Source organism: Lepus europaeus, chromosome 3 (assembly GCF_033115175.1).
Source record: "Lepus europaeus isolate LE1 chromosome 3, mLepTim1.pri, whole genome shotgun sequence".
In the NCBI taxonomy this organism is placed as follows: Eukaryota; Metazoa; Chordata; class Mammalia; order Lagomorpha; family Leporidae; genus Lepus; species Lepus europaeus.
In genome coordinates, this window is record NC_084829.1 from 132,936,117 (window position 1) to 132,946,802 (window position 10,686).

General features: G+C 42.5%; 1 pseudogene; it reads left to right on the forward strand.

Annotated features, from left to right (window-relative positions):
* The first annotated feature begins 6,568 nt into the window (after positions 1-6,568).
* LOC133756664 (protein lin-28 homolog B-like) lies at positions 6,569-7,477 on the forward strand (annotated as a pseudogene).
* The last annotated feature ends 3,209 nt before the right edge of the window (positions 7,478-10,686 follow it).

Here is a 10,686-nt window from a genome sequence, read left to right on the forward strand (position 1 = left end):
TTCTGGATCTCCCATGTGGTACAGGGGCCCATGCACTTGCATCACCTTCCACTGCTTTCCCAGGAACATCAGCAGGGATCCGGATGAGAAATGGATCAGCCAGGATTTAAACCAGCATCTAAATGGGATGCCGGCTCTGCAAGCTGAGGCTTAATCCACTACTCCATGTGGGCCCCCTTAATCAACTTCTACTTTCTACTTTTGCACAGCAGCTTTCAGATGTAAGACCCATTGTGTCACTCCTCTGCCCAGAATTTTTCAGTAGCATCCAACTTCACCCAAAGAAAAACAACTGCACAGTGCCTACAAGGCCCACTGTTATCTGATTTCATGTTACATCTAACAACTACCATTACTTTTCCCTGGGGAAAATTATGATGAATGCAACATTGAAGATGCTTTACAAAGTGAAGTCAAGTGATCACTAAGGAAACAGGACTTGTGCATTATTCCAGCTACTGCCTAGAGAATGAACTTTGGTCACCTCCACACTTCAACCACATGCATCTGGAAGAATTAACTAGATAATTGCATTGTGCCAAGAGGCTCAGGATGCTTATCAGTAGGTTATCAGACCCTTGTTTTATGGATATTTCCATTATGTTTATGCAATCTTTTCTATATCTTCTATCAATCACTGTAGCCTCTGTTTTTTCTCAACATTCAATAGCCCTTCAGAATTTCCATTCTTTTTTGTTGTTGTTGTTGTTGGTTCTTTTTTTTTAAAGATTTTTATTTATTTATTTGACAGGTAGAGTTACAAACAGTGAGAGAGACAGAGAGAAAGGTCTTCCTTGTGTTGGTTCACCCTCTAAATGGTCGCAATGGCTGGAGCTGCGCTGTTCTGAAGCCAGAAGCCAGGTGCTTCTTCCTGGTCTCCCATGCGGGTGCAGGGGCCCAAGCACTTGGGCCATCCTCCACTGCTTTCCCAGGCCACAGCAGAGAGCTGGACTGGAAGAGAAGCAGCCAGGACTAGAACCAGTGCCCATATGGGATGCCCAAGAATTCCCATTCTTACTTCCTCCCTTGGACCACCAATTCATAGCTATCTGAATCCATCTCTCCTATACTGTAACTCCTATGAGTCCAGATAAAGTTCTTTTTGCTTGTAGTTTCTGAGTTTGGATTGATCAACATCCTTGGCTCCAGATGTGTTGAACGCCTTGCTTTTCCCCAAGGATGTTTCTTGGTGCTCTCCTGTCTCCACTACCCTGTGTGGACTAAGACGATTGTCTCCTCTCTGGCATTCCTACCTCTAAAACGTCCTCTTCCACTCCCTCCTCCAGATCACAAGTTGTACTCAAGTACTCGGGGTCCCTGCCACCCATGTGGGAGTTCCAGACTGAGTTCCTGGCTCATTCAGAATTGGCCAGCCCTGCTGTCATGCGGTTTGGGAATGAATCAGATGATAAGAAGTCTCCTTCTGTCTCTCTTTCACAAATAAAATAAATAAAAAGTTGTTTAAAAATATATAAATGTTGAGGGGAGAATGGTGAGGACTCTTGGGGTACTAGTTATGCTTTTTTTTTTGACAAGCAGAGTGGACAGTGAGAGAGAGAGACAGAGAGAAAGGTCTTCCTTTTTCCGTTGGTTCACCCCCCAATGGCCGCTGCGGCTGGCATGCTGCGTTGATCCGATGGCAGGAGCCAGGTGCTTCTCCTGGTCTCCAATGCGGGTGCAGGGCCCAAGTACTTGGGCCATCCTCCACCGCACTCCCGGGCATCAGCAGAGAGCTGGACTGAAAGAGGAGCAACTGGGACAGAATCTGGTGCCTCGACTGGGACCAGAACCCGGGATGCCAGCACCGAAGGCAGACGATTAGCCTATTGAGCTGTGGCGCTGGCCCATGCTTTGTTCTTAATTTGGGTGTTGGTTATGAGTGTGATCAGATGACAAAAAACTCACTTATCTGTACACTTAGTGCATTTTTGATATCTAAAAATGAAGCTACTAATACCAATACCATGAGGTTTGTAAAATTTTATAATAAAGTCTTGTAGAAATAATATATTTTTGGCTTCACACTCATTAAAACTTATCATTTACTGAGTGTATACAAAAATGATCTTCTGTATATAAGGATAGTTGAAGATGAATCTTGATGAAGAATGGAATGAGAGAGGGAGTGGGAGATGGGATGGTTGTGGGTGGGAGGGAGGTTATGGGGGAAAAGCCGCTATAATCCAAAAGTTGTACTTTGGAAATTTATATTTATTAAATAAAAGTTGAAAAAAAATCAAAAAAACTTATCGTTTCCTCTTTTTAATCAAGTCTTGGGTGTCCCTAGCTCTGTTTCTTCTGGTTCAGTTCTAGAAAATGAACATTATTTGGAACACAGAAGTGGTGATAGCTAATTATAGATAAGAGCAGGTAAAAACACAGGTAAATAATATTATGAAAAAGCACAACAAAGCCATCTAAAATGTATCTTATATAATGTAGGGTGCTGAAAAACTTACAGAAAAATTCTGTACATTAATTGGTAACTATGTAAAAGCCCTTATAAAATTACCTATGAAAGCCTCATATTTAACCTAAATGAAAAATCTCTGTGAGTGAGATCCCAGTGGAAAGAACAGGCCATTAAAGAAGGAGGTACCTTTCTCTGAAGGGAGGAGAGAACATCCACTTGACTATGGCCTTGTCTAAATAAGATCGGAGTTGGCATAGCCTTGACAGCTCATGACAAGAACCTTGGGTGATTACTGACGTCATAAATAAAAGTGCCAATGGTTAAATCAACAACAGGAGTCACTGTGCACTTACTCCCCATGTAGGATCTCTGTCCTTAATGTGTTGTACTATGTGAATTAATCAGGAGTCACTGTGCACTTACTCCCCATGTAGGATCTCTGTCCTTAATGTGTTGTACTATGTGAATTAATGGTATAACTAGTACTCAAACAGTATTTTACACTTTGTGTTTCTGTGTGGGTGCAAACTGTTGAAATCTTTACTTAGTATATACTAAATTGATCTTCTGTACATAAAGATAATTGAAAATGAATCTTGATGTGAATGGGATGGGAGAGAGAGTAGGAGATGGGATGGTTGCCGGTGGGAGGGTGGTTATGGGGAGGGGGAGCCCCTATAATCCAAAAGTTATAATTTGGAAATTTATATTTATTAAATAAAAGTTTTTAAAAAAAGCCTCATATTTAGCCTCCGAACTTCAAATATGTTGTATCTCTTATGTCTGTCTCTTTTTGGCCTATTGGTTGTGATGACTAACTGCATAAAAATTTGCATGTCTAATTCTAGGAGACATAGAAACTACTACAAAGAAGAAAAAAAACTTACTTTCATGCCCTTCTTTTTAATTTGTTCATGAAGGCTAACAAAAAAATCAATGATTCTACTAGAGATCTAATCTTCATATAATACACTTGAGAGACATACCTATATAATTGGCAATGACCTAAAATATTTTCATTATTTATGAATTCATTTGTAACAACAAAGGTTAAAATTACAATGTCAAGGCCGGCGCCACGGCTCAATAGGCTAACCCTCCACCTTGCGGCGCCGGCACACCGGGTACTAGATTCTGTCCCGGTTGCCCCTCTTCCAGTCCAGCTCTCTGCTGTGGCCAGGGAGTGCAGTGGAGGATGGCCTAAGTACTTGGGCCCTGCACCCGCATGGGAGACCAGGAGAAGCACCTGGCTCCTGCCATCGGATCAGCGCAGTGCGCCGGCCGCAGCGCGCCAGCTGCGGCGGCCATTGGAGGGTGAACCAACGGCAAAGGAAGACCTTTCTCTCTGTCTCTCTCTCTCACTGTCCACTCTGCCTGTCAAAAAAAAAAAAAAATTACAATGTGAAATGTTCTTAGTATAAGAAGTTCTGAGTCTTCACTAAAATTCAACAGTTCAGTAGTAATAGATGAAGGCATACAATCTAAAAAATTATAACTTCTGAAATACAAACTAAAAAGTAAACAAGGAACAAGAAACACGAACTTATAGCTGATAACTGATCCAAACTGTCACCAGTGTTGTTTAATACATATTACATCATAAGATGCTTGATGATAGGTAAATTCAAGTAACATAGTTCATCTTTGACTTATGTATGAGTGGCCTAGAAATTCTCTAAGAAATTGTTGAAATCTCTCCCCTTTCCGAGTGCTTCCTATCTCCAGATGCATACTCGAGAAATCTCCAGGGCTGGCATCATGATGTACTGGGTTAAGCCACCATCTGTGATGCCAGCATCTCATACGGGCACCAGTTTGTGTTCTGGCTGCTCCACTTCTGATCCAGCTCTCTGATAATGTGCATGGGAAAGCAGTCGAAAATAGGACAAGTCCCTGGGCCCTTACACCCATGTAGGAGATCTGGAAGAATATTCTGGCCCTTGGTTTCAGTCCAGCCTGGGTTATTTCAGCCATTTGGGAAGTGAACCAGCAGATGGAAGATCTCTCGATCTTTCCTTCTGTCTTTCCTTCTTTCTGTGTAACATTGTCTTTCAAATAAATAAATAAATCTTTCTTAAAAAAAAAAAAAAAGAAAGAAAGAAATCTTCGTGGCCAGAGCCGTGGCTCACTTGGTTAATCCTCCGCCTGCGGTGCTGGCATCCCATCTGGGCACTGGGTTCTAGTCCAGATTGCTCCTCTTCCAGTCCAGCTCTCTGCTGTGGCCCGGGAGTGCAGTGGAGGATGGCCCAAGTGCTTGGGCCCCTGTACCTGCATGGGGGACCAGGAAGAAGTACCTGGCTCCTGGCTTTGGATTGGCGTAGTGGCCATCTGGGAGATGAACCAACGGAAGGAAGACCTTTCTCTCTGTCTCTCTCTCTCTCTCACTGTCTAACTCTGCCTGTCAGATAAAAAATAAATAAAAGAAATCTTCATATTTGTTACTGTTTCTGTATCAGGAATGCCTTCATTAGAAGTAGCCCTGCATATGTGTCTCTCTGTGTGTGATAGAAACAGAGAAAGAAAGCAAGAGAGAGAGATGACTGTATTTACTTAATCAAGCATATACTCTCAAAGTTATTCTATGACATTTTCATCTTTGTAATACCTAGTAAAGATGGTCAGAACGGATGAAGTTTAAGAAACTAATTCAAAATAAAGAATGCCACTGGAAATCGGTAGTGTAGAGGAATGAGCTGATGATTGGGAATAAGTCAAAGTGTAGGAAAGGGTAAAAAGCAGAAAATGGGCAATTATAATTGCAGAATAGGTGAATATCTCAGTGGCAAAGAGAATGTATCAAACACTGACCCAGCACCTGATACTTGAGACATGATAAGTAGTCCATAACTGCCACCTGAATGGGAGAACAGAGGACAGAGAATGAGCCCTGACGGAAGGTTGGAACTGAGGGTGCAGTTTTGTGACACAGGGATTTGTGACAGGGGAAGCTGTATAAGAGCAATTCAGGGGGAGGAAAATGAGCCAGTGAAAAAGCCAAATAGGAGAAAACTAGAGCTTTGCTTCCTAGATTCAGAAATGCAGATGATTCAAGAACTTGAGGAGGACCATGCGGGTCTCCTAAACCAGCGATTCACCAGGACCCTCCATTGTGTTTATGTGGAAGCACCAAACCAGAATTCTGATTCATCGTGAGGAAGCCTCCCAAATTGTCTTTCAAGATAACATGTCTGAGATTTTTTTTTCGCGTTCATTCATAAATTATTTTATTTTATTTTATTTTTTGACAGGCAGAGTTAGTGAGAGAGAGAGAGGGACAGAAAGAGAGTTATAGACAGTGAGAGAGAGACAGACAGAAAGGTCTTCCTTCCATTGGTTCACTCCCCTAATGGCCGCTATGGTCTGCGCTGCGCGGATCCAAAGCCAGGAGCCAGGTGTTTCCTCCTGGTCTCCCATGCGAGTGCAGGGCCCAAGTACTTGGGCTATCCTCCACTGCCTTCCCAGGCCACAGCAGAGAGCTGGACTGGAAGAGGAGCAACCAGGACAGAATCTGGCGCCCCCAACAGGTACTAGAACCCGGGATGCCGGCGCTGCAGGTGGAAGATAAGCCAAGTGAGCCACAGTGCTGGCCCATTCATAAATTATTTTTATGGCCAGCGCCGTGGCTTAACAGGCTAATCCTCCACCTTGCGGCGCTGGCACACCGGGTTCTAGTCCCGGTCGGGGCGCTGGATTCTGTCCCGGTTGCCCCTCTTCCAGGCCAGCTCTCTGCTGTGGCCAGGGAAGGCAGTGGAGGATGGCCCAAGTGCTTGGGCCCTGCACCCGCATTGGAGACCAGGAGAAGCACCTGGCTCCTGGCTTCGGATCAGCGCAATGTGCCGGCCGCAGTGGCCATTGGAGGATGAACCAACGGCAAAAAGGAAGACCTTTCTCTCTGTCTCTCTCTCTCACTGTCCACTCTGCCTGTCCAAAAAAAAAATTATTTTTATGTCAACACAGATGAAATGACGATTGGTTATCTCTTCCTCTTGACAGCCCCTTAAGGATCCAAGGTGAAATTAGTAGCAAGAACGTATGTAATTGACAAAGTCACATGTGCTCTGGGGGCCAGAAACTGGGGAGAGAAGAGGAAAAAAATCAAAAGAAGGAAAGCATGTTAGACCATGTGAGCTAAATTTGTGATTGCACAAAACCAAGATGTTAGATGGATGCAGAAGATCACTCCATTCCAAAGGGAAAGTTTTCATCTCCGTGGGGCAAGTGGCCGATGGCGGGGCAAGCAAAGGGGGTGGAGACGAGCCCAGGGAGCTGCGGGAGCAGGCAGAGGAGGGGTCCCAGATTTTGCACAGAATTGGCCACTGTAAGTGGTTCAATGTGCACATGAGATTTGGATTCATCTCCATGATAAACTGAGAGGGAAGCCCCTTGAATATTCCAGTCAATGTGTTTGTACAAAGTAAACTATTCATGGAAGGATTTAGAAGCTTAAAAGGAGAACCAGTGGAATCACATTTAAAAAATCTTCTAAAGGCCTTGAATCAATAAAGGTAACAGGACCCCATGGGAGCCCCTGTTTAGAAAGTAAAAGACTCAAAGAGAAGACAAGACAAAAAAGAAAACCAAAGGGAGATAGATGCTACAACTGTGGTGGCCTTGATCATCATGCAAAGAAATGCAGTCTACCTCCTCAGCCAAAAACGTGCCATTGCTGTCAGAGCCTTCTGCACATGGTGGCAAACTGCCCACATTCAACTGTTGCACAGCCACCTGCCAGTTCTCAGGGAAGACGGGAAGCAGGGTCCCAGCCATGCACTTCAATGTTTCTTAGAAAAAGTGGACAGAGGGCAGGGCTGCACATCACCATCGTTTGCTCAGGAGGCAAGGCCAGAGGTCCTAGAGCGGCCAGGCAGGTCCCCTCCAGAAGCTTGCTCCACGAAATCGTCAGTAGCACCAGAAGAACCAAACAAAAAGGGGCCTTCAGTTCAAAAAAGGAAAAAAGACACAACCCTTGCTAGTGTCTCATGTGCTTTACCCGGTTGGGAAGTCTACCTCACGCACACACAGGGGAACCATATTTCACCAACAGCAGCTGGCCTAGGATGTTAACTACTGTGAACTTTTAAAACAGACAAATCACTCTAAGCAAATTACACTTGAGCAAGGTGTCCCATTTTACATTATTCAGAGAACGAGATGCTGTGTGTATCAGTATGTGCAGGTGTGAGAGGGAGAGAGCCTGACTGTGTGTGTGTGCGTGCGCACACATGCGTGTGTGTATTTCATAGAGGAATGCAGACATCTATGTAAAGAGGCTTTGTCTTTACATGTGTGTGCATATACAAACAAGTGCACACCCTCCCTCCTATAATTGTACATGTCCAAGTGTTGAAAACCCATGTGAAGAATTTGCAATGGTTTTGGAAATAACCTCCAGAGTTTTTCTTGAAATGCCACCTTTTTTATATTGCATAAAAACAAAACCATGACTGTTAACCATTTGTGTGAACCAAAGAATACTTCAGATCTTGGAGCTGCTAATCATATGGTACTAAAGATTTTTAAGACACCCAGTTCCCCTGGAGTTTGGGTTTGCCTCTTTTTCTCAATACCTATGGAATGTTTGAAGGCAATACCTTAACACCATATGACTCTGACTGCCATAACTTTATTTTTATTCTGGAACATTGAACTCCAGAAAAGACAATGAATGTGTAATTTCTGTGCCGATATTTCCATGTTTTTAATTATTCTATATTTTGATTGTAAATTAGCTGTTCCTCTTCCAATCCAGCTCTCTGCTGTGGCCCAGGAGGGCAGTGGAGGATGGCCCAAGTGCTTAGGCCCCTGCACCCGCATGGGAGACCAGGAAGAAGCAACTGGCTCCTGGCTTCTGATCAGCACAGCTCTAGCTGTCATGGCCATTTGGGGAGTGAACCAACAGAAGGAAGACCTTTCTCTCTGTCGCTCTCTCTCACTGTCTGTGGCTTTACCTGTCAAATAAGTAAATAAAATCTTTAAAAAAAAAAAAGAGTTGCTCAGTCAGTGCTCAGCTTTAGAAATAAACTGACTGGGGATTAGTTATAGTACTGGTCCCTTTAGGTCACAGTCATGAAAAAAAAAATTATTTTGGAGTCACCTTGGTTCCATATGTTATGGGTAAATTTCTGAAACATCTCCAAGAAGATACCAATTAATCTACTTAATATTGGCAATAAATAATTTTTATGGGCCTGTTGGTATAAGCTCAGATAATCAAAAAGTGAGAGTAGCATGACTCAAGAGAGACATATTCTGCAAAACAGTTTCTGCTCCCTCTCACCTTGTCACGGGAGATTGGTATAGCTGCTGCTATTTCAGCAAGCTGCCAGAAGAAGAAAATGCCTGTGGCTGGGCTGCCAGGCCTTTATAACTCAGCTTGAATTTTGCAACAGTGCTTGTGAGAGTTTCCATAGTGTCTACTGGAGTATCAGTGTGCTGTGATGCAAAGCTTATCTTTGACGATATTGAATGTGATATAGATGTAGAGAAGTTACTTCCTTGCCTTACGTGAGGATTTCAAGCTTATTTAAATGATGTAGACAAATCAAAGTGGCATTGCTTAATTTTTTAGCAGGTATAATAAACAGGTTATTAACAGTAAAAAAAAATGCAAAACAATAAGTCACTTTGAAAATTCAAACCAAAGTTTCTTGACCTTATAGAAATAGGAAGATATGGACTTGAAAATTGGGCATTCCCTGTTTACATTTACAAGTTCAGAGCGGAAATCATGATGAAAAACAAAGACACAGAAACACTTGAGAACCGTGGACTTTATAGGTGCAATTTAAAATCTTTTCAGCATCTCACCAGACTGAACTAAGCACATACCAAACATATCTTGTGGTTAGAAGTTGAGGGTTTTTTTTTTTTAATATGATAAGATTATCACTATTACATAACGTACTCAGGACAAAGAACTTTGTTCAGGGAACATACCATACAGTGTTGTGGTTGTGTTTCTTTTCAGACTAGTCTACAGTCCTACTTACTCAAAACAAACCAAATAACCTTGACCTCTATGTAAGTACCTTTACTGATATTAGTAAGTACCTCTGAGTTTGACACAAATCAGAATTTCTGAAAATCAGATACCAGTTCTCTTGTTTTATTTCATGTGAAAAAAACACGTCCTCTAAAGCAGAAGTCCTCAGCTCCTTGCACATGTGAATATCACTGGTGTAAGCACATTGTTCATTTACATGGGTGAACTATTCTGTTTACAGCAAAGGGCTACCTCATAGTTGACACATAACACACCTCTATGCTGCTCCAGCCTTATAAGTGGCTGATAACTCTGTGGTACAGAACCTTTTTATCTGTATTATAGATAGCAATTCACAACTGTATGTTACTTGCAAACACTTGTGAATAATGAAGCATCTTGTTTTAGTTAGCAGTCTCCAAGCATTTCCTTAAAAGCTATCATGTATGGGCAGTCTTCCAACTTAGGAAAAACAGAACACAAAAACAATCCTGGAATAGCTTCTTTTTCCCAGGAGTGGAGGGACAGGAAGGGGTAGCAGGAAGGAGGAGGGGTTGGTATAAGTGCGTTCATGCTGGGCAAAGAACAATAAAAGATGCCCATCTCCTTCATTTACATGTCTGTACTACCCTTAAACCAAATGTATTTCAGTATAATAACCCCAGGCACATAAGCAAGCAGCATCAACCTACCAAGAGTGAATGTGAAGTGCAATGCCATTTCTAGCTACTGGCAGGGAAAGGGTCTGTGTGAAGCATCTGTTTGTAGGGGTTACTAATTGTGGGGCAGCATGTCTGTGAATTACGTTGTCTCTTGACCCCATCATCATGTTGACATAAATGTAATTCCTATAAAAAAAATAGATGTGCTATTAGGCTTTTAGCCCTATGAGTTATTAGCTATGTGGCTGATTATAATGGAAACATTTTTATGCTTGCATCTTTAGTCTTTATTAGACTAAATTACAATGGAAAGATTTTTACCTGCTTATAACTTGGAAGTTTGGTCTGCAATGTAAGGAAGATCAAGAAATATCATGCTGTTAGCATCAGTCCAACTCCAAATATAGGATGTCTTTATTGCCAATAAAAAAAAAGAACTTGGACAAAATTTTTGTAAATATTTATTTATTTGTTTATTTGAAAGGCTAAGAGAGAGAGAGAGAGAATGAATCTTCCATCACTGGTTCACTCCCCAAATGGCTGCAACAGCCAGGGTTAGGTCAGGGTGAAGCCAGGAGCCAGGAGTTTCATCTGGGTCTTGTATGTGAGTGCCAGGGCCCAAGCACTTG